The sequence below is a fragment of the Camelus dromedarius genome, chromosome 27, assembly GCF_036321535.1.
Source record: "Camelus dromedarius isolate mCamDro1 chromosome 27, mCamDro1.pat, whole genome shotgun sequence".
NCBI classification, from domain to species: domain Eukaryota; kingdom Metazoa; phylum Chordata; class Mammalia; order Artiodactyla; family Camelidae; genus Camelus; species Camelus dromedarius.
The window spans coordinates 19315385-19343347 of NC_087462.1; the positions used below are offsets into that span (position 1 = coordinate 19315385).

Here is a 27963-nt window from a genome sequence, read left to right on the forward strand (position 1 = left end):
AAATTAGACTCAACCCAGCTCTTAACTATTAAAGCTTCACACAAAAGGCCTAGAAGAAAGATGCACCCATTTCCAGGAGCAAAAACTACAAAAAGTCTGACTTTCAGCAGAAGTTATAAGAAAGGAAAAAAAAAAAAAAAAGAAGCAACCCACTGCCAAGAGACAAAGCAGATAAGAAAACCAAACCCAGCTATGACACATGTTAGAACAGTATGACAAGGAACTTAAGATAACTATGATTAATATGTTAAAGATTCTAATGATAAAGGTGGACAACATGCAAGACCAGATGGGTAATATCAGCAGAGTTGAAAATTATAAGAAAGAGTTCAATATAAATGCTGAAAATGGGAAACTCTTTAACAGAGATGAAGAATGCCTTCAAGGACCTCATCAGCACACTTAACACAATTGAGGAAAGAATCGGTGAACTTGAAGGTTGATCAAGAGAGATTACCCAAACTGAAACACAAATAGAAAAAAAAGAACATCAAAAAATTAAAAGGAAAAAAACATAGCTTTTGAATGGTTATCCTTTTGATTTTTTTCATGAATTATAGTGTCAACCAATTTGACCTAATTACCATTTGTAGAACACTTCATCTAACAACAGTACGATATAAATTCTTTTCACATGCACGTGATACATTCACCAAGATAGATCATATTTTGGACCATAAAACAAATGTTAACAAATTAAAGGAATAGAAATCCTTTAAAGTATGATTTCAGACCATAAAAAAAAATTAAACTTGAAAGTAATAACAGAAGGATATCTAGAAAATTACCAAATATTTAGAAATAAAATAGCCACTTCTAAGTAGTCCATGGATCAAAGAGGGACTCTCCAGGTAAATAAAAAATATTTTAAACTGAATGGAAATGAAATTATAATCTAAAATGTTTTAATTTGTGGGATACAATAAATTGCTAAAGAAGTACTTAGATTAAACTTTATAACATTAAATAATCATATTAGAAAAAGCAGAAAAGTTTCAAATCAGTGATCTAGAACAGGGGTTAGTGCTTTGTCTGTCAAAGTCCAGGTAGTAAATATTTCAGGCTTCGCAGGCCATATATGGTCTCTGGCACATGTTATTCCTTTTTTGTTCTCGTTTTATGTTTACACCTTTTAAAAAATATGAAAACCATTTTTAGTTCAAGGACCATAGGGGAAAAGGTCACAGGCCAGGTTTGGCCCTTGGATCATAGGTTGCATACCACTGATTTTAAAAATGAGCAAAGTAAATTCAGAGCAAGAAAAAGAGAGCAAAAAATAAAGATAAGAGCATGAATCAATTAAATTGAAAACAGAAAAACAACAGAGAAAATCACTGAAGCCAAAATTTAGTTGAAAAGGTAAAATTGATAAATATCTAAACTGGCCAAGGGGGAAAAAAAGACAAATTAACATCAAGATTGAAAACACGGATATCAGTACAGATTCCACAGACATTTAAAGGATAATAAAGTAAAACAATTTGACAACTTAGATTAGATAGGCCATTTCTGTGAGACATAAACTACCAAAATTTATTCAAGAAGATATAAATAGCCAGAATAATTTTATATCTATGAAAGAAACTAAATCCATAGTTTAAAACCTCCCAATAAAGAAAACTCCAGACCCAGATTGTTTTACTGGAGAATTCTACTCAACATACAAGGAAAAAATAATCCTAATTCTACACAATCTCTTGCAGAAAATAGAAGAGAAAGAAATACTTACCAGCTCATTTTATGAAACCCTATTCCAAAATCAAAGATATTACAAAATAAGAAAACTAGCAATCAATATCCTTCATGATTATAGACTCAGAAGTTCTCAACAAAATATTTGTGGATCAAATCCAATATATAAACTGGTTATACAGCACAACTTAATGGAATTATCCCAGAAGTTCATGGCTGGTTCAACATTTAAAAATCAGTCATGGTAATTCACCTTAAGCTAAAGGAGAAAGACCAACATGATCATCTCAACAGATGCAGAAAAATTTTCAATACTCATCCTTAGTAAAAATTCAGTCATCCAGGAGTAGAAGAATAGAGAATATAAAGAATAATAGAATTCCTTAATCTGATCAAGGCTGCCTGTGAAAAACCAGCATCATACTTAGTACTGAAAGACAATGCTTTCCCTCTAAGATCAGTAACAAGGCAAGGATGTCCTTCTCACCATTCCTAATCAGCGTCATACCAAGAGTCCTATCTGGTTCAGTGAGACAGAGAAAATTTTAAATGCACATATTGGAAAGGAAGAAATAAAACCGTCTCTATTCAGATGACATGGTTATAGAGAAAATGCCCAGAAATCTAAAAAAAAAAAAAAAAAAAGTCCTGAAACTGAAAAATGATATTAGCAAGGTTGCAGGATGCAAAGTCAATATACAAAACTCAATTGCATTTCTATATACTAGCAATGAACAACTGAAATTTGATTTTGTAAAGTTCTTTTTAAAATAATACCCTCATTTGTGTAAAGCTAACGTGTAGGATCTGTACGCTAAACTTTTAAAGCTGATAAAAGAAACCAAAGACCTAAATAAAAGGAGATACACACAGGATTCATGATCAGAAGATTCAGCACTGTTAAGGTATTAATTCTTGCTCAGATTAACCTATAGATTCACTACATTTCCAGTCAGAATCCTAAGAGGATTTGTTGTAGATATCAACAAAGTGATTCCACAGTTTATCTGGGAATGCACAGGAACAAGAATAGTCAAGACAACTTTGGGGAAGAACAGAATTACACAGCCAACTTCAAGACTTAACATAAAGCTGCAATAATCGGGAATGTAGTACTGGCAAAAAATATAGACCTATATATCAATGGAACATAATAGGAAATCAGAAATAGACCCACACAAATATACTTCACCGATTTTTACAAAGATGCAAAGGAAATTTACTGGAGAAAGCATTTTGTCTTTTTCAAATAGGATTCTGGGTCTGTTGGATGTCTGTATGCAAAAATATGACGTATCTCACATCCTATACAAAAATTAACTCAGTAGGATAGTGGGAGGAGAGTAGAAAAGAGATGCTTGGGCATCCTTTCTCTCTGTGCTTACCTGTGTCATGACTCTTATCCCATTATATGTGAGTTGTCTATATGTTTATCCTGAATTGGGATCCTCGGTGCCTGGTGCGTGGTAGACACCCAATAAGATTTACTGAAATAAACTTGACTTCTTCCACTGTAGTTCCTTTGGTGAATGGCACCATTCTGCCATAAGTCAGAAACTTAGGAATCCTTTTTTTCTGTATATGTATATGTATGTATGCATGTGTGTGTGTGTGTATGTGTGTGTGTGTGTGTGTGTATATGTATGTATGTATAATCAGTTTACAGCATGTCAATTTCTGGTGTACAGCATAATGCTTCAGTCATACATGAACATACATATATTCATTTTCATATTCTTTTTCACCATAAGTTACTATAAGATACTGAATATAGTTCCCTATGAGGATTCATTTTTATTTCATTTCTTTCTCACTCATTCTCACCAAATTCTTTTTTTTTTAACCTCATGAATCTCTCCCCAGTCTATCCTTTTCTATCTCCTCCTCTATAGCCCTAGTCCAGATTACTATCTGTTGATTTGGGTTCTTACACTACCCTTCTAACTTGAATCCTCATTCTATTCTTGCCCTCCTACCTATACTTTCAGCCTGTCTTATACATTGCAGCCAGAGTAATCTTTTCAAGAAGATTAATCTGATTCTGTCTTTCCACCTGTTTAAATAGCTTCCCATTGTTTTTAGGATATAAGTCAACTTCACATTGCTACATGGCCCTTATTAATCTAGCCTCAACCTACTTTTTTAACTTCATGTAACCCTTTCCTAGCCAGCCTGCTTCTTTAAGACCTTTAGAAGCACCTCACTCTTATGTAAACTCCAGGCCTTTACACATGTCATTTCTTTTATCTGAAACATTCTTTTCTGTTTCTCTCAACCTCATTTTCACCCAGTTGATTCCCACTCACCCTTCAGCTCTCAGCTAAATATCACTTCATCATAGAAGTCCTCCCTGATCTTTCATACCAGGTGGTTACCTTTTTATATACTTGTGCACTTCCATTATAGCAGCTCTCACAGTTTGTAATAATGGTTATATATGTGATTATTTGATTAATATCTGTCTTCTTCACTAGAACTGTAACCTCCATGAGAATGGGGATGTGTTTGATTTTGTTTATGCCAGCATCTAACACAGTGCCTGATACATGTTGGAATATTTATCAAGCTCACATTTATCAAATTCAGTTGAACATTTATTATTAATTAAAGAATAAGCTATATATACTGTGCTGAGAGTTGGAACTGGAGCTGTAGCTGAACACATGTGCCTGATGTTAGATTAGCCATTCTATGAGCAGAGTTTGGGCTCTAAAGAGCAGATAATCATATCATGTCCCAGTTTAAGAAACTCTAATCCAAATCTCTTTTGATGTTCAATCTTTTGTTTCTCTGATACAAGTCCTGTTGGACTCAAAAATTCCTAAGTAGAGGTATTGGAGTGAAGTTGACCATAGTGAGGTCCAAGGGAACTTTTGGGGGTGATGAAATGATTGGTATAGGTGTATTGATATATATCTTGATTACGGTGGTGGTTACACAACTATTACATTTGTCAAAACTCATAAAACTGTAAGGTTTTGAAAAGGATACATTTTATTGTATGTAAATTATAGCCAATTAAAAAAAAATCCCCCAGTATTTTGAGGTAGGCATCTGCTCTTTACCCAAGAATCTCTTCATCTTATCCTTACCTTACTGTGGAAGTCATGTTCTTATATCATGAAGATATGACAGCCTCTTCCAAGTCCAGACTGTTCCTCACTACCTGTGTCTTCCCTCTGTCCTCTATCCCAATCTAGTTTTATAAAATCGAATGAATGAATGAAAAATAGTTGACTGCTTATCATTTTAGGACAGCCATGAGGCCATTCTCTTCCCATGACAGACAGTCTTTGCTCATTTCCACCTGATTCTTCCTCCTACCATTGATTTAAGAAATACATGCAAAGTTTCTAAGAAGTATTTATTTTCTTTCCCTCTTTTCTCTGCTGGAAATGAATGTGTTAGAGAGGACCTTTTACTGATGGTCTCCTAAATGAAGACCAAGACAAGATCAAGGAATAAGTATATTCAAATGCAGGAGTTCAACTAAGGGAGGTTGTATTTAAAGTTTGTTTATTACTCAGTTTTGTAGCACAGTTAGTGAGTTGATATTTGATTTACCTACAAAATAATTCTCTATGGGAAAATATGGTTCTAAATTGATGTTTTCATACCTAAAGGACAATAGAACAATGGTATTTTTCCACTTAATAATCCTTGTATGCCCTGCTTTGAAATACTGAATAACATCAAAGAATCACAGAATATTAAAACTGGAAGAAAACATAAAACATGTAGTCCATAAGTTTTCCAACTTGCTCTGTGATTTGGGGCAGTGGGAAGAGGAGCTAGGCCAGTCATCATCCCCTTTCATGAAACAGCACTCTGCTTTAATCTGTGTTAGGCTTCCAGGTAAGCTCTTATTTGAAGGAATGCTTTCATGTGTATACAGTGGTGGTTTGGTTTTTTGTTGTTATTGTTGTTTTTGCCATTTTCTAATTTTACAAATAGCAATTTAAGACCCAGAAAAGCAAATTACCTTTCCAAGGTAATCTCCCTTGCTGGACTAGTTTATTCATTCCTTCAGTAAACATTTATTGAATATTTGTTCTGTCCCTGTCACTAAGCTTAGAGTTTACAGACTAGTGGAAGAAATAGATAGACAAACAAATAATTGACAGCACAGTATAACAGAGGAAGTTTATGTAGTGCCATATGAAAGAAGTCAAGAAAAGCATTCCATGAGAAATTACATTTGAACTGGGTCTTAAAGACGGAGATGATTTTGACAAGTTGAAAAGGGGAGGATGACTGTTCCCTGCTGAAGCAACAGTGTATGCAAAGCCATGTTGATATGAAAGTATGACATGATTAGCCCATGTCGTGGGGCTTGATGGGGTGGGTAAATATAGTGAATATAGTGGAAGTTAGGGGAGCGGTCATCACTATAGTTGGGAAGGGCCAGATTAGGAAGAGTACTCCATAGTTAGTCAAGGAAAGGTTTATCATGTAGGGAAGAGGGTACCATTCAAGACTTTTAATTAGGTAAGAGGAGTGACAGATCATGTTTCAAGAAAGTTATTCTTGTGGCAGTGTCTTCATCCTAGAGGGAAAAAGATACAAACTATATTTTGCCTTTTAGCCGTCTCAGCCTCTTTCACTTACTGGTATCTGCAAATGGTGCCCCCAGCCCCTTCCCCAATGCAACAAGAGTTCATTATATGTTTTGTTAAAGGTGTTTTGTCCTTTAGAGTATTAGCCTGCCACAACACAGCATAGATCAGATTTGGAGGACCTTTTAAAACCGAGTGTTTGACTCTGTGAAATCCCTTTTTGTGTTTTGCTTCGCTTGAAATGACATTATGACTTACTGTGAGACAGGATAATTTGTAGTTTCCTTTGTCATCATCTTCTTTGGATGTCACAGACCATGTAGTGCTCTGCATTGGTTCATAGAAACTGAGAAGGAGAAGGACACATGATTTTTATATTATTATTTCTCTTGAGTATTTTCACTTGTGATGGATTTTGGCTCCAGGCTTAGATGGAGAAGTGGCCTGTTGGGAGAGCATTTTATGTTTTACTTGGCTTTTTGTGAGTAAATACACTATTAAATGATTTGTGTGGTACATGCATATTAAATTGGAAGAGCTATTATTTTATCAAGAGATGCTTTGGCATATACTATGAAGATTAGACATTAAATACTAGGGTGTCTGTGTGTGAAGAAAAGTCAAGCCAGATTTCTTAGTAACCTTACAGTTGCTCTGAAGAAACCTAAGGCTTTCTTTCTTATCAGAATTCTCAAGCAGGTTGTCTTTGGGGGGTCATTTTTCCTGACATTATACTCTGGATTCAGCCAGCATCTTACCATCCTGTGTCTCCAAGCCTGTGTTCATCTCTTAGATTATTTGTGCTTTAAAATAAAACCTGTATTTCTTTTTACCTTGTCCTAAGCAAGAATCATTTCTCCTTCTCTAATATAATGCAGAAGAAGAGCAGAAGCTTTTCTTTGGTATAAACTCGTAGGGACAATTAAAAGCCCCAGGAGTTGACCTGCCCTTATTTCTGTCCAGAATTCCTCTGTTCCCTGGCCCTGTAAACTTTTTAAGCAGCTCTTTTGGGGATTTCTAAATGTTTTGATAATACCAAAAATTTTTAAATGACCTTTTTATCAGAGTGATAGAGATTGGATAAAATAACAAGAAAGAACCAATTGTACAGCTTCAGAAAGTCTCACACCAAAAGTAGCCCTGACAGAAGTGAAATTGTAAATGGGATAGACCCCAAGTACGTCACATTTATTCTCCTGAAAGCCACAAGATGGGCTCTGTACTTCATTCCCTAAAAGTAGTGTTTCTAGGCTGTGTAATGCCTTACCTTTCCTTAAAAAGACTAACACACACACACACACACACACACACACACACAAAGTAGGGAAAAACATTCTAATTACTAAGGTGGATTTTTAGGTGTTCAAAAGACAGCATTTCAGAGGAGCCCCCATATTGTGTCTAATAGGCCCCACAAGGAAGAATAAACATTTATTAATCACCTGTAGTATGCAATGCCAAGCATTACACAAAGATTTTCCTTATTCCTTGCAACAATCTCATGGGATTCTACCTCTAATATTGGAAAAGAAGCACATCCCCAAGGAGATTTCCTTCTCTTTCTTCCCTTTTACCTTTCACCTTTGGCGTTGAGGTGAGGTGAGCAAGTAGCAATAACAAAGAAGGCTAAAGACCAAATTTGTGTGACACGCATAGTTGAAGGAGGAGACAGACGATGAGCAATATGCCCCCAAAATGTAGAGCATATTGAGAAGTAGATGAGGCTTTCTTTTATAGGAAGAGCAGAACAAGAAAACAGAAATATCGAGGGAGGAATGCCATTTATTGTATGACTTCTGGGTGCCAGTGCTCTGCCGGGTGCTTTACACGTGTAATTAATTTAAGCCTCACAACAAGGACGTAGGGTAAGTGCTCTTTCCCTCATTTTACCGAGGGAAACCTGGGGGTCAGCATGGTTAAATAACTTCCTCTGGTCATTTAGCTAGTAAGTGTTGGAACAGGAATTAAACTCAAGTTCTGCATGTAAAATCCTCTAACACCAAAAAGAAAAAGTATGTAAAATGTTGTACCTGTACGTTTGGCTGGGAGAGGGTCAGGATGTTTAATAGATGCACAAAGGAGTTCATGGCCCCCCAAAAGCTAAGGGCTTCTTCTAAACTATGCTGTATTAAGAAGAACAGGTTGAGGAAATTGGAGCTGTGTAAGCTTTGTTTTATATTCCCCTTTAAAACTTTCCCCCAGGTGATGGTAGTAAGTTAAACCAGGGGAAAAAAATATTCTTCACAATTCTTTTAGGGCTGAGAAACTTAATTTATTTTATTAGAGAAATAGTATAGTATACTGGGTAAGAGTACAGTTTCTGGCATCTTAAATTGCTTAAATTTAAACCCTAATTCTACTACTTACTTCTTCTCTTGCCTCAAAGACACCTAATGGTGCCACCTCTATTTCCTCACTGTAAAACTGGAATCGTAGCGGTACCTATCTCATGGTCAATGTGAGCATTAAATTAGTCAATGTACGTAAAGTGCTTGTTAGCACAAGCACAGTAATTGTTTCCAGGGATGATTTTATCTCCCAGAGGACATTTGACGATGTTAAAGACATTTTTGGTTGTCACAGTTTGGGGAATGGGTGCTACTGGCATCTAGTGGATGGAGGCCAGAGATGCTTGCACTTTACAATGTGCAAGACAGCCCCACCACAACAAAAAATTATCCAGCCCAAAATATCAGGAGGGCTGAGGTTGAGAAACCCTGGTTTAGCACAATGACTGACATACATTTCAGTAAATATTTGCTGTTATCTTGTGTTAATTCTATGAAGAATATTGAAGAACAAGTGAAATTATGATTCATTTATCTTTTCTGAGCAGCTAAAGAAAATTAAAAAATTAATTTCAGATGATACTATTTTATCAAATTAATGTCAGAAATTTCAGTATTATATGGAAAAAATTATTTAAAGAATATGATTTTATGATAACATGAATGAATATGAAGCCATGTTTGAGGCTCTCATGTGTGCTTTATAAAAAGTTTTATAGTTTAATACTATTTGGTGTTGATTTAACTATGTTTTTAGAGCATTTCATGATCATATATAAAAATTGGTTAAGTCATCTTTGGCATTATTATTATTTGGGTTTACATCCCACCTCTTTCATGTGTAAATTATGTGACTCAATAGACAGACACATCACTTAACTTCTTTGAGCCTCAGTTTTTTTAGTGGTAAAGTTATGATGTTAATACCTACTGGCCTCATAGAGTTATCATATCATATCTCATTAAATGAGATAAGGCTTATAAAGTACTGGGCAAGTGCCAAGCATATAATAAGCACTCGAAAGTGATAGTTGCTCATATTATCTTCATCATTGTCATCATCCCTGTTCCTGGGACTTCAGTACCCACCAGTGGTGGGGTAAAAACTAGAGCAACCAACTAGGAGGCTGTGAGCAAAGTAAACCTGACCATGAGTTCTCTAACTAGCATGTACAAGCCATCTGACTTGACATGCTGCCTTCCATAAAATCACCTTCAGTTTCCCTCACCACTCTATAAGGTCTCCTTCCTAGTTTGCTACCTGCCAGTATCCCTAACCCCTTCTAGAGATGTTCTGGATCTTTTACACTATTCCTTTTTATTGATGTCTGAGTTGTGATCATTTTTGACAAGTGTCCATTAAAGATTTCTTTCTTTCTTTCCTTCTTTCTTTCTTTCTTTCTTTCTTTCTTTCTTTCCTTTTTCTTTCTCTCTCTCTTTCTCTCTCTCTCTTTCTCTCTCTCTTCCTCTTTCTTTCTTTTCTTTCTTTCTTTCTTTCTTTCTTTTTCTTTCTTTCCTTCCTTCCTTCCTTCCTTCCTTCCTTCCTTCCTTCCTTCCTTCCTTCCTTCTTTCCTTCCTTCTTTTTTTCTTTCTCAAAACCCAGTATCACACCATTAAGGGAATCTGAAAGGAAAGAACTCTATTTCCTGTCTGGGTCCTCTCACCATATGATTGTTCATTTTATTCTTTTATCTTACTATATTTTCAGCCTTCTTCTAAATTATATCATATTCTTCTTTGAAATTTGTAGCTTGGTTTGTTCAGAGGCAAAACAAAAGTGTGATCTTTTGTGAAAAATAATGTGTAATTTGGTTCTGCATGTGATAAAGAGACACTGTGTTTGCTTTCTTTCTTTTCTAGAAGCTAATTTATGGCCGTTTCTTCTTTTACTGTACTTGGGCAGTAGCGAACATGGATTAAGATTTGAGTTAGACTGCATGTATCTATGTTAATGTGTTCCATCAGCTAGGTTTTAAAAACCTTTTATTGTGTGCTGTTGGTAAAATAATTTTCTTAAATCTAAGGAATGTGTCTTTAATTTGAAGAAAGATAATTTTTCCACCTCTCTAAGTTTAAAATAGTGAGGGAAATCTGCAAAGAAAGGAAATTCCATTTTTAAATAACAGATCTCAGTAGGCTCCTGGTTTGCAGGTTGTTCTTCATCCTCTGAGCCAGTTGAATGTATCACATGGGCACCAGTGAGCAGATGTGGGGGGCTGCAAGCAGGATGTGGAAGCAGGAACCAGCAGCGCTGGCAAACTGGCAAATGCTTCTGTTTTGCTAAGCACCTGCTTTTTTTGTATTCAGACTATCTGAACCATCTGCTTTTAAATTTTCTTTACTTACCGTCATCCATTTTGGAGCTTTTAAACAGCTTTAAAAATGGGAGGGAGTTTTTCACAGTAAGCTAGGAATCCATACTACTCTTAAAAAGTGTGCTTTTAGAATATTCCTGTTTAATTCTCAAGGGAATAGTTGCTTTTTAATTTAGGTGCAGTATGTTATATGTTATATAATTAAAATGTTTTTCTCCCTTCCCAGTTACTTATTCTCAGAGATCAATATTTTTGTCTTGCTTAAACTGCTAGTTGACCATTGTGTGATACATTAACAACAGATGCACAGTGATTGAATGTAAATGGTTGTTTACTTATCCTCCTCTCCTTAAAAAAAAAAAAAGAAAGAAAAGCACCCACAATTTAATGAAAACTCCTAATTCTTTATAAGCTTAGTTATTTTCTAGATATGCAACTGATGTTCTCAATAGAAATAGTATTTATAGAATACTTACTGTGCACCAGATACTGTGCTAGGCATTTTGTCCAAATGACCACCAATTCTCTGTACAGCCTTACAAGGTAAATATCATTATCTTCATTTTGTGAATGAAGAAATTGGTTCCCAGAAAAGCTGAGAAAATTGTTCAGGGTCACACTTGAGATGGGAGCTGAGCTCTAGTTTCTCTAGCTCTTCTACACTGATTTTCAAAAATGCTGTCATATCAAAGAGATGACACAGTATGTGACAGAGTGTCTCTGCATAAGGAGTTCGGGATGGTACGTTTTACTTAGTTGCAGGCGAGCACATTTCACTTGGTTTGTGAAGTTCCTGACTCCTTCTAGCCTTTGAGAGTCAGTAGGCGTCTTATTTTCTTCTCTTATCATTGAGAAATAATACTTGAAACTTAGTCCTCTGCTTCTGCTTTTTTAAAGGTTTTTTTAAAGGAAAAATTGTGGCCTATTTCTAAAAATTTGCAATGGCTAGTTTGTTTTTTCCTTGAGCTTTCTGCCTGTCAACATTAAGGCCTCTGGTAGCCTTTCAAGAATGTCGTCAGAATTGAACGGCTTTATTGTTAGATGTTTTTTGGCCTTTGCCACTACCCAAAATTGTGGTCTGTGCAGAAGAGACCCCAAAGATGCGATAGTTCAAATGCTTTAAAAGCACAGTTAATAGATATAATCCCTATTTGTATTTCACTTTTTTGGAGCGCAGCTCACACATACACGATAGAAATCAACAGTAAGAAGTGTTAGGCCTCTTGAGCCTGGAAGAGGAAAGAGCAGGTGTTTCTGTTTTTTTTTAATCAGGGTATTGGTAGGACTTGAAAATTTCTTACATATTTAAATTCAAGAGTACTGTTTGCCCTATAATAAATTCAGAAAAAATAAGAAGATAGTCTACTTTATTTGGTTGATAATAAATTTATGGGAAACTCCTTGTTTTTCTGAGGACTGCCACAAAATGAAAATACAATAGGTTGATAAGTTCATGGATGAAGGAGTCTCAGCTAATTAAGGAAAGATAGAAATAGATGGGCTGCGTCTCTAACCCTTTGAGGTTAATGGTCATGGTTGGTTGGAGGGTAGGTCATTGGAGTCATAATCAGAGACAGTGAGGAACCAGATGAGCCTTTAGCTGATAATGTCGTGTTCTTATACAGTTAACTTAGGCAGTAATCTCCTTCAAGTTCCTGGCCTACCTCAGACCTTCCTCTTGTTCAAGGAAATAGAGCCAAACTTGTCATAGTTTTGCCACGTTGGCCTTTCTTTTCAATTCCCAACCCTAACTACTTTAGTAATACAGCTGAGGTAGAGAGGAATTTCTTTTCTACATTTCAGTACTTACTTTTAGAAGTATGGATCTAGAGTTTAGGGGTGCATATTTAATTAAAATCTTATGAGCAGGTGAACCTCCCCCAAGGAACTGAGTGTATAAGGATGGGGGGGCCCTCTCAGTTCACAGCTGTGGAAAACAGAAATTTCTAACTGAAAGAATTGAAAAAATGAGAAACCAAGGTAAGAATATGAAGTGGGAACACATGGTGTCAGAGACAACAGAGGGCTCAAGAAGAATAAAAGCTTGACCTCTCTGGTGTGGTCCATCATACATACATAACGTTGTCAAACAAATCTTAAATACCACTTTCATCATAGGGCCCTTCCCACTTCAGACACCTCTCACCTGCCTTCATTTAGCCAGCAGTCCTCAGCTTCTAAGGTCCTCCATAATCTAGCTTCACCTACTAGCTGGTTTTAGTTCCCACAGAGCCCCTCTATCAGGCTGACTCTCTCACCATCTTTATCTTAGATTAAAACATTGTTCCCTTTTTCCATCCCCCCATCCCTGCCCCTCACAATCTCCAACCTTCAACGTTCTATTCAAATATGCAATCTTATAATTCTTTTTTTTAACATTTTTTATTGATTTCTAATCATTTTACAATGTGTCAAATTCCAGTGTTCAGCACAATTTTTCAGTCATTCATGGACATATACACACTCATTGTCACTTTTTTTCTCTGTGAGTTATCATAACATTTTGTGTATATTTCCCTGTGCTATACAGTGTAATCTTGTTTATCTATTCTACAATTTGAAATCCCAGGCTATCCCTTCCCACCCTCCACCCCCCTGGTAACCACAAGTCTGTATTCTCTGTCTGTGAGTCTATTTCTGTCCTGTATTTACGCTTTGTTTTTGTTTGTTTTTGTTTTTGTTTTTTAGATTCCACATATGAGCAATCTCATATACTATTTTTCTTTCTCTTTCTGGCTTACTTCACTTAGAATGACATTCTCCAGGAACATCCATTTTGCTGCAAATGGCATTATGTTGTCGGTTTTTATGGCTGAGTAGTATTCCATTGTATAAATATACCACATCTTCTTTATCCAGTCACCTGTTGATGGACATTTAGGCTGTTTCCATGTTTTGGCTATTGTAAATAGTGCTGCTATGAACATTGGGGTGCAAGTGTCATCCTGAAGTAGATTTCCTTCTGGATACAAGCCCAGGAGTGGGATTCCTGGGTCATATGGTAAGTCTATTCCTAGTCTTTTGAGGAATCTCCACACTGTTTTCCATAGTGGCTGCACCAAACTGCATTCCCACCAGCAGTGTAGGAGGGTTCCCCTTTCTCCACAGCCTCTCCAGCATTTGTCATTTGTGGATTTTTGAATGACGGCCATTCTGACTGGTGTGAGGTGATACCTCATTGTAGTTTTGATTTGCATTTCTCTGATAATTAGTGATATTGAGCATTTTTTTCATGTGCTTTTTGATCATTTGTATGTCTTCCTTGGAGAACTGCTTGTTTAGGTCTTCTGCCCATTTTTGGATTGGGTTGTTTATTTTTTTCTTATTGAGTCGTATGAGCTGCTTATATATTCTGAAGATCAAGCCTTTGTCGGTTTCACTTGCAAAAATTTTCTCCCATTCTGTAGGTTTTCTTCTTGTTTTACCTCTGGTTTCCTTTCCTGTGCAGAAGCTTGTATGTTTAATTAGGTCCCATTTGTTTACTCTTGCTTTTATTTCTTCTAGGAGAAAATTTTTGAGATGTATGTCAGATAATGTTTTGCCTATGTTTTCCTCTAGGAGGTTTATTGTATCTTGTCTTATGTTTAAGACTTTAATCCATTTTGAGTTGATTTTTGTGTATGGTGTAAGGGAGTGTTCTAGCTTCATTGTTTTACATGCTGCTGTCCAGTTTTCCCAACACCATTTGCTGAAGAGACTGTCTTTATTCCATTGTATATTCTTGCCTCCTTTGTCGAAGGTGAGTTGACCAAAAGTTTGTGGGTTCATTTCTGGGCTCTCTATTCTGTTCCATTGGTCTATATGTCTGTTTTGGTACCAATACCATGCTGTCTTGATGACTGTAGCTCTATAGTATTGTCTGAAGTCTGGGAGAGTTATTCCTCCAGCCTCTTTCTTTCTCTTCAGTAATGCTTTGGCAATTCTAGGTCTTTGATGGTTCCATATAAATTTTATTATGATTTGTTCTAGTTCTGTGAAATATGTCCTGGGTAATTGGATAGGGATTGCATTAAATCTGTAGATTGCCTTGGGCAGTGTGACCATTTTAACAATATTGATTCTTCCAATCCAAGAGCATGGAATATCTTTCCATTTTTTAAAGTCTTCTTTAATTTCCTTCATCAATGGTTTATAGTTTTCTGTGTATAATTCTTTCACCTCCTTGGTTAGATTTATTCCCAGATATTTTATTACTTTGGGTGCTATTTTAAAGGGGATTGTTTCTTTACTTTCTTCTTCTGTTGATTTATCTCTTTAGTGTAAAGAAATGCAACTGATTTTTGAACGTTAATTTTGTAACCTGCTACCTTGCTGAATTCTTCAATCAGCTCTAGTAGCTTTTGTGTGGACCTTTTAGGGTTTTCTATATATAGTAACATGTCATCAGCATATAATGACACTTTTACCTCTCCTTTTCCAATTTGGATCCCTTTTATTTCTTTCTCTTGCCTGACTGCTGTGGCTAGGACTTCCAGGACTATGTTGAATAGGAGTGGTGATAGTGGGCATCCTTGTCTTGTCCCAGATTTTAGTGGGAAGCTTTTGAGTTTTTCACCGTTGAGTACTATGCTGGCTGTAGGTTTGTCATATATAGCTTTTATTATGTTGAGATATGTTCCCTCTATACCCACTTTGGCGAGAGTTTTTATCATAAATGGGTGTTGAATTTTATCAAGTGCTTTTTCTGCATCGATTGAGATGATCATGTGGTTTTTGTCCTTTCTCTTGTTGATGTGATGTATTACATTGATTGATTTGCGTATGTTGAACCAGCCTTGTGTCCCTGGGATGAACCCCACTTGGTCATGATGTATAATCTTTTTTATGTGTTGTTGGATTCTATTTGCTAAAATTTTGGTGAGGATTTTGGCGTCTGTGTTCATCAGTGATATTGGCCTATAATTCTCTTTTTTTGTAGTGTCTTTGCCTGGTTTTGGTATCAGGGTGATGGTGGCTTCATAGAATGACTTTGGGAGTATTCCCTCCTTTTCAATCGTCTGGAAGAGTTTGAGAAGGACTGGTATGAGTTCTTCTTTGTATGTTTCCCCAGTGAAGCCGTCCAGTCCTGGACTTTTATTTGTAGGGAGGTTTTTAATTGCTATTTCTATTTCCTTTCTAGTGATCGGATTGTTCAAGTGTTCAGATTCTTCTTGATTCAGTTTTGGTGGACAGTATGTTTCCAGAAACTTGTCCATCTCCTCTAGGTTATCCAGTTTGGTTCCATATAGTTTTTCATAATATTCTCGTATGATATTCTGTATTTCTATTTTGTTTGTTGTAATTTCTCCATTTTCCTTTCTTATTTTGCTAATTTGTGCTCTCTCTTTTTTCTTCTTTGTGAGTTTGGCCAGAGGTTTGTCGATTTTATTTACTTTTTCAAAAAACCAGCTTTTGGTTTGGTTGATTTTTTCTATGGTCTTGTAATCTCTATTGTATTTAATTCCCCTCTGATCTTTATTATTTCCTTCCTTCTGATGCTTTTTGGGGCTTTTTGTTCTTCTTTTTCTAATTCATTCAGGTGGTGGGTTAAATTGTTTATTTGAGATTGTTCTTCTTTTTTGAGGAAGGCCTGTATCGCTATAAACTTCCCTCTTAGCACTGCCTTTGCTGTGTCCCATAGGTTTTGAGTGGTTGTGCTTTCATTATCATTTGTCTCAAGGTATTTTTTAATTTCAGCTTTGATTTCCTCATTGATCCATTGTTTTTTCAATAACATATTGTTTAATCTCCATGCTTTCCTTTTTTTCTCCTTTGTTTCTCTGTTGTTGATTTCCAGTTTCATGGCATTGTGGTCAGTAAAGATGCTTGAGATCATTTCTATCTTCTTAAAATTGTTGAGGTTTCTTTTGTGCCCAAGTACATGATCGATCCTGGAAAATGTTCCATGTGCACTTGAAAAGAATGTATATCCTTTTTTTGGGGGGTGTAATGCTCTGAAAATATCCACCAAATCTAGTTTTTCTATTGTAGTATTTAATTTCTCTGTTGCCTTGTTTATTTTCTGTCTGGAAGATCTGTCTAGTGATGTTAATGCAGTGTTAAAATCTCCAACTATGATTGTATTCCCATCAATATCCCCCTTTATCTCTGTTAGTAATTCTTGTATGTACTTAGGTGCTCCTATATTGGGTGCATATATATTAACGAGTGTAATATCCTCATCTTGTATCACTCCTTTAATCATTATAAAATGTCCTTCTTTATCTTTCTTTATGGCCTTTGTTTTAAAGTCTATTTTGTCTGAAATCAGTACTGCAACACCTGCTTTTTTGGCTTTTCCATTTGCATGGAATATCCTTTTCCATCCTTTCACTCTCAATCTATATGTGTCCTTCTCCCTAAAGTGGGTCTCTTGTATGCAGCATATTGAAGGTTCTTGCTTTATTATCCAGTCTGCCACTCTATGTCTTTTGACTGGAGCATTTAGTCCATTAACATTTACAGTAATTAATGATAGATGTGTGTTTATTGCCATTTTGAACTTATCTTTGCAGTTGAATTGGTATATCCTCTTTGTTCCTTTCTTCTTCCTTTTGTGGTTTGGTAATTTTCCTTTGTATTTTCATGGATTTTATTTAATTTTTATGACTCCTTTGTAAATTTTTGGCTTGTGTTTACCCTTTTTTGTAAATATTAACCCATTATTATAACTGTTTTTATTAAACTGATAGTATCATGATCTCAAACCCATCCTACTGTTAAAAAAATTTACAAAAGAAAGAAAAAGATATTCTATATTTCCCTGCCTCCCTCTCCCACTCTCAGTGATTTGTATGTCTTCTTTTATAATTTCATGTTTACTTTATTTGTAATTCATGAGTTATCACCTTTCCAGTTGTGAGTTTCTCATTTCTGTAGCATCCTGCTGCTTTTCTATTTAGAATAGCCCTTTCAATATTTCTTTTAGCATGGGTTTAGTGTTGCTAAACTCCTGCAGCTTTTTTTTGTCTGTGAAACTCTTTATTTCTCCTTCTATCCTAAAGGATAGCCTTGCTGGATAAAGGATCCTAGGCTGCATCTTTTTTTCATTCAGGGCTTTGAATATATCTTGCCACTCCCTTCTGGCCTGTAGTGTTTGTGTAGAGAAATCAGCTGAGAGCCTTATGGGGGTTCCCTTGTAACTCACTCTTTGCTTTTCTCTTGCTGCCTTTAGAATCATTTCTTTATCCTTGACTCTGGCCATCTTGATTATGATATGTCTTGGTGTGGGTCTATTTGGGTTCTTCCTGTTTGGGACCCTCTGAGCTTCCTGTACTTGGATATCTGATTCCTTCTTTAAGTTTGGGAAGTTTTCAGTCATGATTTCTTCAAAAACCTTTTCAATCCCCTTTGATCTTTCTTCTCCTTCTGGGACCCCTATTATGCAAAGATTGGGATGCTTTATGTTATCCCATAGGTCCCTTATGCTATTTTCATTATTTTTTATTTGCTTCTCTTGTAGTTCTTCTGAATGGGTGCTTTCTATTGCCCTGTCTTCTAGATCACTAATTCGTTCCTCTGCATTATCTAGTCGGCTTTGCACAGCTATTAGATCATTCCTCATCTCTGTCAATGAGTTTACCCATTCTACTTGGCTCTTCTTTATAGCTTCAATTTCATTTTTGACGTATTTTATATCTCTAAACACTATCTCTTTTAATTCCTTCAGCAATTTGATCACTCCTTTTTTGAAATCTTGATCTAGTAGGCTATCGATGTCTATTTCGTTGATCTTTCTTTCAGGGGATTTCTCTTGTTCTTTTAATTGGGAAAGGTTTTTCTGCTTCTTCATCTTGCTCCTACCTCTTTGGCACTGTGGTTTATGGAGTATCAGTTGTTTATTTTGGTCCTTAAGGATTTTATCTATCTGATGCCTATTTAGGAATAGAACTTAGGAAAAAAAGAAAAAAAAATAAGAGAGAGAGAAAGAATTTTAAAAGAAGGGAGAAAGAGGGTTTGAAAACTGTATAATGAATAATAGAAGAGCGAGTTGAAGCAGAGTATTAATCGGGTTGAGACGTCCTTTTAAAACCTTTACAAAAAAAGGGGGGGGCGGGAGATGAATAGATGTATTTGAAACCTGTGTCTAATCAATAACAGGACATCAAAACCCAAGAGAAATAGAAATGAATTAAGAAGTAAAAATTAAGAGAGTAATAGAAAAATAGAACAGGTAAAAACAGATTTAAAAAAAAAGGGGGGTGGGTGGGTTTGTCGGTGTTCTCCTGGAGTCTGTGTGCTTTTAATGTGAAGTCTTTCTGTCTTCGTCCTGTTTTGGAAGCTCAGCTTGCTGTTTTCAGAGGCCCTCCGTTGGGGCCCTCTTCTGTGCTGCTCCCGGTGCCTGTGGGCAGGCCGATCGCGCCCCCTCCCAACACTGGGTCAGATGCAGCTGTTCTTTGCTGTGGGCGGGCGGGTCACTGCCCCTCCGGATGCCGCAGTCAGATGTTGCAGACTGGCCAGGTAGGAGGGCGGGTCGCGCCCCCTCCCAGCACCTCAGTCAGGGGCTGTGTTCCTGCCCGAAAGGCGGGGGCCGCTCTCTACCTGCGCTGCCGGTAGCTCCGCTGCTCTGTGCGGCTGCGCCCTCCGCCCTGGTCGGCGCTCCGCAGGTGGGCTCGGGGAAGACCGAGGGACAGCCTTGTCCCTGCTCCCAGCCAAAACCCAGCTCCTTGTTTGTCTTTGTGGAGCAAGTTCTCTGAGGGACCAGGATGGAAGGATCCTATCTGCCCCGGGCTGCAGGCCAGTCTCAGTCTGGCCTTTGAGGCTGCTAAGCCCTTCGGTGGGGATGCAGGTTTCGCCCCCGCCCCCGCCTGGGTGCTCAGCGCCGGAGGATATGGCGGCTGTGCCTGAGCCCCGCCTCTCTTCCCCCGAAAACTTTCCGCCGGTTTTCAGAGATGGGGGTGTGCACCCCTCCCCCGAGAGCACATCAACCTTGCTGTTTTATGGAGGGCCCAGGTTGTTCTGCCCTGTGCACCCACAGCCACGGTGCGCAACCCCTTGCGTTCCCCCGGGGCTGCCTCTGTGCAGCCACTCCCGTCCTCCGCCCGGCTTGGGCAGCCTGGCCCTGCCCGCCGCTGCCGGCCGCGTCTCAGGCTGCGTGTCGGGGGGACGGGGGGACGCTCTGTGCCTGTTGAACTTAGTTCTGTCAGTCAAGGGCTGCTCTGTACAGATCCGAGCCTCGGAGGCTCCCCCTCCGTCCCGCTGGCCTCTCATTTGGAGAGGGGAGACCCAGCGAGTGAGCGCCAGTCCTCCTTTGCCGCTCCCTCCCTGCAGGACCCGTCCCGCGCTGCTTTGCCTTTTGTTCTTTCTTTTTTCCTTTTCTCCTACCAGATTTTTGGCGTCTTTATCTTTTGAAGAGGGCGATGTTCTCTCGGAGTTCCTCAGGTGCTCTGGTTGGCTGAGTGGGTCTGTAGATGTGGGTCTTGGTGTATTTGTGGGAGAGGGTGACCTGCGAGCGTCCTTCTACTCCGCCATCTTCCACGTCTCAGTCTTATAATTCTTAATACCTAGATCACGTTAATTAAAACTTAGTTAAGTAATAATGATCATGGTAATGCTAGCACTCATTTATCATTTATTATATGCCAGGCACTAGGATAATAAGCTTTTACATGCATTTTACATACATATCTTTTAGGCCTCAAAATAATCCTATGATAAAGGTGTTTTTAACCCCAGTTCTGCCATAAAGTAACTTGACTAAGAACACAGTGGTAGAAAGTGGCATGTACAAGATTTAATCTTTACATCTAACTCTAAATTCATTAAATGATTCACTGTAATCCCAGGTCTTGCTTCTTAAGTGTTTTTTGCTGTGTCCATATTTCCTTAACAAAGTTTGAGATTCTTGAAGACAGAGCAATATCCTAGATAAAAGAATCCGTATCTTGTATCTGTCACTATTGATTGAGTCTGGATTAGGTGGGATGAGATGGTCTGATTTTGTGGTGACAAAAGCAAGAGAAATTTTATTCTGATTCTAGTCATATGTTTGAAGTAGATGTTGTTAATTAGAGCAGTGGTGTATTAGGATATAGTGGATTGGAACCAGCCAAAGTTCAGTTTTTAAGGACTGGAAATTGGAAAAGGATCTGCACCCCTTCCCACATACCTTACCCTAAGCATCTTCTCCATCTGGATTTTCCTGAGTTACATCCTTTTATAATAAACTAAGTAAGTAATTTAGTAAGTAAGTAAAATGTTTCTGAATTCTGTGAGCCACTCTAGCAAAGTAATCAAACCCAAGAAGGAGGTCCTGGAACCTTCAGTCTATAGCTGTTTGGTCAGAAGCACCGGTGACAATCTGGACTCTCAAATGGTGTCTGAAAATTAGAGGCAGTCTTGTGGACTGAGCCTTCAACAAGTAGGATCTGACACTGTCTCGAGATAGATAGGGTCAGGATTGAGTTATATTTGTGGGACACCCCATTAGCATCCCCTGAGAATTGCTTGGTGGTGTTGGGAAAAAACATGTTGAAATTACAAATACATGTAATTGCCTACTGTGTGCTAAACAATGGGACATAATACTGACTAGAGAGATGGTCCTGTCATTGCAGACAGGTGGAGAACACAGAGCTGACAGATGATCATTGTTTGATATGATCAGCCCATGATTGATACACAGAACAACAGTAAGAACATATAGGAAGATACCTAATGTGATCTTGGGGAAGTCCAGGAAAGATTCCTGGGGAATGATTGGGGTTTAATTCAGAGTAATTCACTTCTGTGTATTTCATAAACAGATAAGTAAAGTAGAACTAGGAATTGCATATTTGTGCAAAAAGAGGCCAGAAGAGTGCAGTTTTATGTTTTCCATATTCCCATTCAAGGCTGCAAAACAAAACCAAGAAATCTAAGTATTAGTATACTTCAGATTGTTTAACAAGTTGAGGAGGTTAGCGACAGTGTAAATGTTCCATCACTTCTGAGACAGTAATCAGTAACACAGTTGAATTCCTCTACCCATCTCAGCTGGCACCAAGAACCATCCACTACTCCTACTCTGCTAGATAGGTGCAGGATATATCAAGGTTATTTCCCATGAATGAAATAGCACCCAATGGAAAGTTTAATTTGGATTTTCTACAATAAATGTCTATAAATACATATTTTTTCCTGGTAGCTAATAAGCAATGTTGTCAAATAGAACTGTGAATAGGAAGTTGGAGGAGAAGCCGATTTACTGTGTAATCTTGAGCAATCTTCTGACCTTACCTAAAAAAAAATGGGGTTCGTGATATATGCCCTACCTGTTTTGAGTGCACATTCTTAGTGATCTGAGAGAGACAATATATTGAATGAGCTAAATAGATTTAAAATAAAATTCTGTTCAGGGAGATATAGGAGGGAGATAAGAGGGCCACAGAGAATGATATTTTGTCAGCTATTTTTCTTGGTTGCTAATTAAGAGTTTTATCCTTTTAAATCAGCTGCAGTATGGGGAAAGGTCATGATTTCAATGGTACTACTAAAAAGAAGCAAAAGACAAATTAGGAAATATACCTGGGTTCTGTATAGGAAAAGATATATGGTTTATAGAATATTATTATTTATGGTGATAATGATTCCCCTCTAAAAATTCTGTGACTGTGAAATAAAATTATTTCATTGAGCTTTTCAAAAAAAGATATATTTCATAAATAACTGTTAATTATCATAATCAAGCTGATTTCAGGAGAGAGAAAAAGCAGATCTGAATGGAGAAATAAGGTGCTATAGAATATAGAATTTTTATTCATTTGTCTAGTGGACCATCATCTTGAAGTGAATATGAAATGGATCAAAGTTGTTTGTGTTTTGAAAATTGAAGCAATGTTCATCATACATAATTGAACAAAGCTGAAATTTTGTAGGTATGAAACAAACAAACAAAAAAGCCACAGCTATGATAGCTCTTACAGGAAATGGAGGAAATTAATAATAAAAGACTATACACTACCTCATAAATACATACTCATCATGAGACTAGAAGATGAGACCATTAAGCAAATACCCTGATTAATTAAACAATTTAAGCCTGGATTTAGAGTACAGGTACTTCAGAATTCATCTGTACATAAACAAACCAGAAAAACAAACAGCTTACTTTTATAAAGGAAAGGTTTTAGGCAGTTCTTGTGGCTATGTGAAGATAATATCCTTTTAAAAGAAAGATTGTAGCTAAGCAAGGCATGTTTGATGTGAGCATTTCTCAAATAACCAAGTTGCTGTATTTTTTTAAGAATATAAAATATATTAATGAACAGATTTGGGGCACTGTTGCCTTACCTCCAGTGATCTTGCCTTTTATAATTTGTTCTAAGTAACTCATAGGAGCTATGATTTTTTAAGACTGCATGATACTAGGAACATAAATTAGGGGGGAAAGGGTAATTTCTTAGATCTCAGTATTCACTGAGTAAAGCTTAAATTAATCTTTATTAGAACATCTTTGAGTGTCTTTTTGATGCATAAAATAGTTTATTAAAACATGTTTTAAAATAAATTTTGGAGGATTTTTAGAAAGTGCAAATAGCATAAGAGTAGTTTACTGGAAACTAGTAATTTTATATTTATTTTTATCATGTCAATCTTTGTGAATCACTTTATTTCTTTTTTCTATCAGCTATTTGGTAAAAGCCCACAATTTGCCAAAATGGTTAATAGGACACAAATATAGACATTTCATGTGATGTACCATGTAAATGTAAACCTTTGTAGTTACATGTTTTTGTAGCAGGAGAATTGTTTTAAAAGGCATGTAATTTATTAGCTATTGGTAGCTGCTTTATTGCCTTGCCGCGCTGCAGTAATAAATAAAAGAAAGTGAACTGATTTTACAAATGGCACACAAGGTGCACATTTTGTGGGAAAAAAGTCTTTTTTTAAAGAATTGGCATTAAATCCTTTTTTTGTGATGACAAAGAGGCTAAGAGTGCAAACTGTATTTTCTGTTTATCGAAAACAGTCTTTTTTTCTCGGGGGCATTTTTTCCTATGATCATCAAGGGATTTCAAAAGCAATAAAGTGTGGAATCATTGTTCGACTTGAACAGTATTAAAACTTAGGTTTTAATTTCAGTGAAGTAATAAGATTTGAACCTGTCTCACATTACAGCACTGTAAGGCATTTAGCAATTGTATTTTAAAAGAGGTTTTTAAGATGCAGCTCACTTGTAAGCTAACTGTCTGTCAGTAATTAATAGTTTTCCTTCAGCATAGGCTGCTGTGATCAAACCAAGAAATATCTGGGTTTTTTAGTAACACATTATGAGAATTGTGAGTGTTTATTCCTAATTAGTCTGAATGTCTAATAATTTTCAGCTTGCTTCTCTGACTGCTTAAAAAGAGAAAAAAAACTGACATTTAAACCTGTAGTGTGGGCTTATAAAAATATGAATGCAATTGGATGTGTATATTTCCAAAAAAAAGGGCTTTACACCCAGTAAAATTATATGTCACTCACCTCATTCATTAACCAAGTATTTTATCCTTCAATATCATTTACTAGTTTCTAGACGTTACATCATTTGTATGTGTAAAAAAATGTTGCCAGATAGCATACTATATATACAGCTAAACCCAAACTGACAATCTGGATTCTTCAGTACTCATCATTGAAACTTACCTATACTTCTCAAAAAAGGCTTTAAAATATAAGCATTTCTATTAGATCAATGTGGCAACATACTTGCTGATGAAAGATTGTAGTTACCATTTTGAATTGCTATTGAAAATAATTGCCTCTACAGAAGGAAACATCTGTATGATAGCACATGGTTAAAGCTGCCATCAATTTTTAACATTTGAGGGTTGAGCTATGACCTTTTATGATGACTGTGAACAGTAACTGCCTCCATTAGCCATAAGTTTTGTTTCTTTATTTTAGTAGATGGCCTAGACTGTAAATATTAGAGAATCTAAAATAAATCAACATATTATCCTAAGGATACAAAATGTAAGAGCTATTTGTGGTTGGGAACCTTTGACAGATAGTTTGGATGAAGCAGATGATTGCCTGCCTAGCGTATCTGGTCTCCATTGCTATGCCTGCAGGCAGTTTAGTGCTATGGTTGTATATTGATGTCAGGGTTAGTACTGAGTGGCTAGCAGTGACAGATGTCTATAATTACAGGCAATGCTTCCAGTATTTCTGAAAAGCCAGCCTATGTTGAACAATTATCTTATTTCTGCCTTGCCAAAGAGCATGTTCCAATTGCTAGTATTAGCAATGGTGAATATAGCGTTTCATCTGCTGCCTTGGGACAAATGTGGGAAAAGCACTTGGTTATAAAACATAAATGCAAAATATTTTTTTTAACATTTGGAGTTACTTAAATTCAGTGTTTTCCTAACTTTTATCTTCCCATAGTGTTTCTATTGAAGAAATCTTGAAATAATAGAAGCACATTTGGCATACTTATTGGGATTTTGTTTTCCCCTAGGCCTCTGTGGCTCCCCAGCACCAGTATCCCTTACTTTACTGAATAGATGTGTTTAAACAAAGTTGGCTTTGGAACAACTTTCTCCAGTGTGAATTACATTTTCTGATTGACTCCCATGTACAAAATTAGAAATGCATTTCCATGAACAATCTCCCACACCTTGATGGTTCCAGTTCTCAACTGTCCTTTTTTCTTTTTTCTTTTTTTTTTTTTTTCCTGGTTATTTTCATTTCTGAGACATGGACTGTAACACCACACTTCTCAGCAGGTGCAGCTGCCTTATTGACACAATACTCTTCAACCTTAACATTCCTGGAGTCCCTAAAGTTCAAGGCACTGGGTATTAAAGCATTATTCATGCTATAAGTTACAAATTCTGTATTTTCAGGTAATGTAGAATGAAAAATGCCTAGGAATCATCATTTGAGATCATATTTATCTCCAAAATTAGAGTAACCTGTATTAGGTTTCTACTTTGTACTTAACTGTATTTAGACATGATTCCAGGCATGATCAATTTTAAGTGTAATGACTGGTGAGACCATTATCACAAGTTTCATCCTCATATTTGCTGTTTTACTTCCCAAGGAAAAAAACCTCATCTCTACAACCATGGATTGGGCCTCTAGTTCTGGCTAGCCATCAGTCACAGGAGAACTCAGTTAGACCCTAGATACCTGATCAAATCCACTGTACTGTAGGAGAAGCAACTTAACCCATAATCTACTGTCAGAGATCAAGTATCTTCATGTATGAAAGGCAGCGCCTGTCTGTTCTTACTAGATCTATCACACAAAAACTTTTTTGATAATTTAAAACTCTGATGATGATGTTCTGGAACCCTTTGTCTGTGTATGTTTAATTTAGCATACGAAACTCAGAGAATTGTGTAGACTCATTTACCTGAATTGGAAAGATTTTGATAATTTATTGGACACAGAGATGTAAATCATCTACTTACCCAGGGAGATGAGAACTTAACTTGGAGACAGAAAGCAGGAGCTTGTGATGACTCAAGAAAGGAAGATGAGGACTTTGAGATCAGGAACTTAGGTTTTACAGATGAGCCCTTGAGATAAAACGTCGCCTGCTGCCACAGAGCATTCTGTTTTCTTCCTGTCTCCTTTCTCATCACGTTTCCTGTTCTTCCTCTGTAAGACAGAAGTTGCAGGTAGAAGATACAAGGTTAGGGGGCAGGCTGTCTTTCACTGGGCTTTCTCCCCTCTTATCAGTCTTCTTTAACCACTACTAAAACTACTCATATACCAGTTTAGAACAGATACCCATTTTCCAGCATCTAGTCCAGATAAAGCACAAATAAAAGGGGCTGTCATCTTGGTGCATGCTTCATAATCTTACTGTCAGACTAGTGTTTGACTACATCTTGTTTAATAATACTAGTGGCCATTTACTGAACCCCCATTCTAATAGCTAATAATTAATGTTTATTTGGTACATACTGTATACTAAAAACATTCCAAGTATATGTGGAATCTAAAATATGACAGAAATGAACTTATTTACAAAACAGAAACAGACTCACAGGTATAGAAAACAGGCTCATGGTTACCAAAACTTTTCAAGTTTTCCTGACACTATTCTCGCAGTGCTATATATAATACAGCATTTGATGATAACAATAATAATAGCCAGTACTTTATGGAAATTGTACTGTGTACCAGGGCTATTCTAAGCCCTTTATGTATGTTAACTGCTTTAATCTTCTCAAAAATTCTGTAAATTGGGTCCTACTATCATCCTTATTTTATATTTGAAAAAAACAGGTTTAGAGGGTAAGCAGCTTGTTCAAAACAACTCAGTAAGTGGTAGAATCCAACTAGTCTTGAGCTTCAGAATCTATCTTTAACCACTTCACTGGACTACCATCTAATTTGTGATACTACTCTTTGTGATATTATTCTTTCCAATTGACAGATGAAGAAACTGAGACTCTCAGAGACTAACTGATTTAACTAGAATTATGGTGTTAATTTGTTCAATAAAAACATTTATTGAATGCCTGTTCCCTGTCAAGCAAGCAGCAGTTTCACTCAAAACCCTGTGTGTGTTGTACCACACATGTATTCTGTTTCCTCCTAGTTGAAGTTACGTAAAATATATAGAGACTTGCTCATTTCTGTCTTCTTGCTGCAAGAAGAATATGCTTCCTGGGCAGCTGCATATTATCTTGGTTTACTACTTGGATTTTTGCATATGTTGTAGCTAATATTCAGCATAGAAGTATTCAGCAGGAAGACGAGGGTGGAAGGACTACTTCGCCTGTTGTTGCAGATACTGGCTGCTCAGAGAAACCGGGTCTTAGTGTTTGAAGACGTCAGTAGGCCACCAGAAGGTGAACTCTGGTCTGTTGCATTTAGGGTAAGTTAGAGTTCTCACTAACTAGGCTAGTGTGAGGAACATAAAGTAAAAGATACAAAGGACTATAAGATCAATGTTTTTGAGTAAAGTTTGAGAGTATAGTGAAAAAATGAAAATAGCTGTTTGGACAGTAGTAAAAATATGGATGATTTTTGGCACCCCTTTTTCATTGCTTGGGCCGTTATTCCTGTACCCTTCATATCAGGTTGTTCTTCCCAGAGGGATGAAGACTTGGTATCTCACAGGAGGAAGGTAAAGAAATTGTTTCGGATGTAGGGAATGGGACATGTTTCAGAGAGGCAGTGTTGAGGCATAAATAGAATAGTATT

General features: G+C 36.9%; 1 protein-coding gene across 3 annotated transcripts in view; it reads left to right on the forward strand.

Moving 5' to 3' along the window:
- RANBP17 (RAN binding protein 17) overlaps positions 1-27963 on the forward strand; it is a 276378-nt gene that overhangs the window by 148039 nt on the left and 100376 nt on the right. The gene's annotated exons all lie outside the window — the stretch shown is intronic.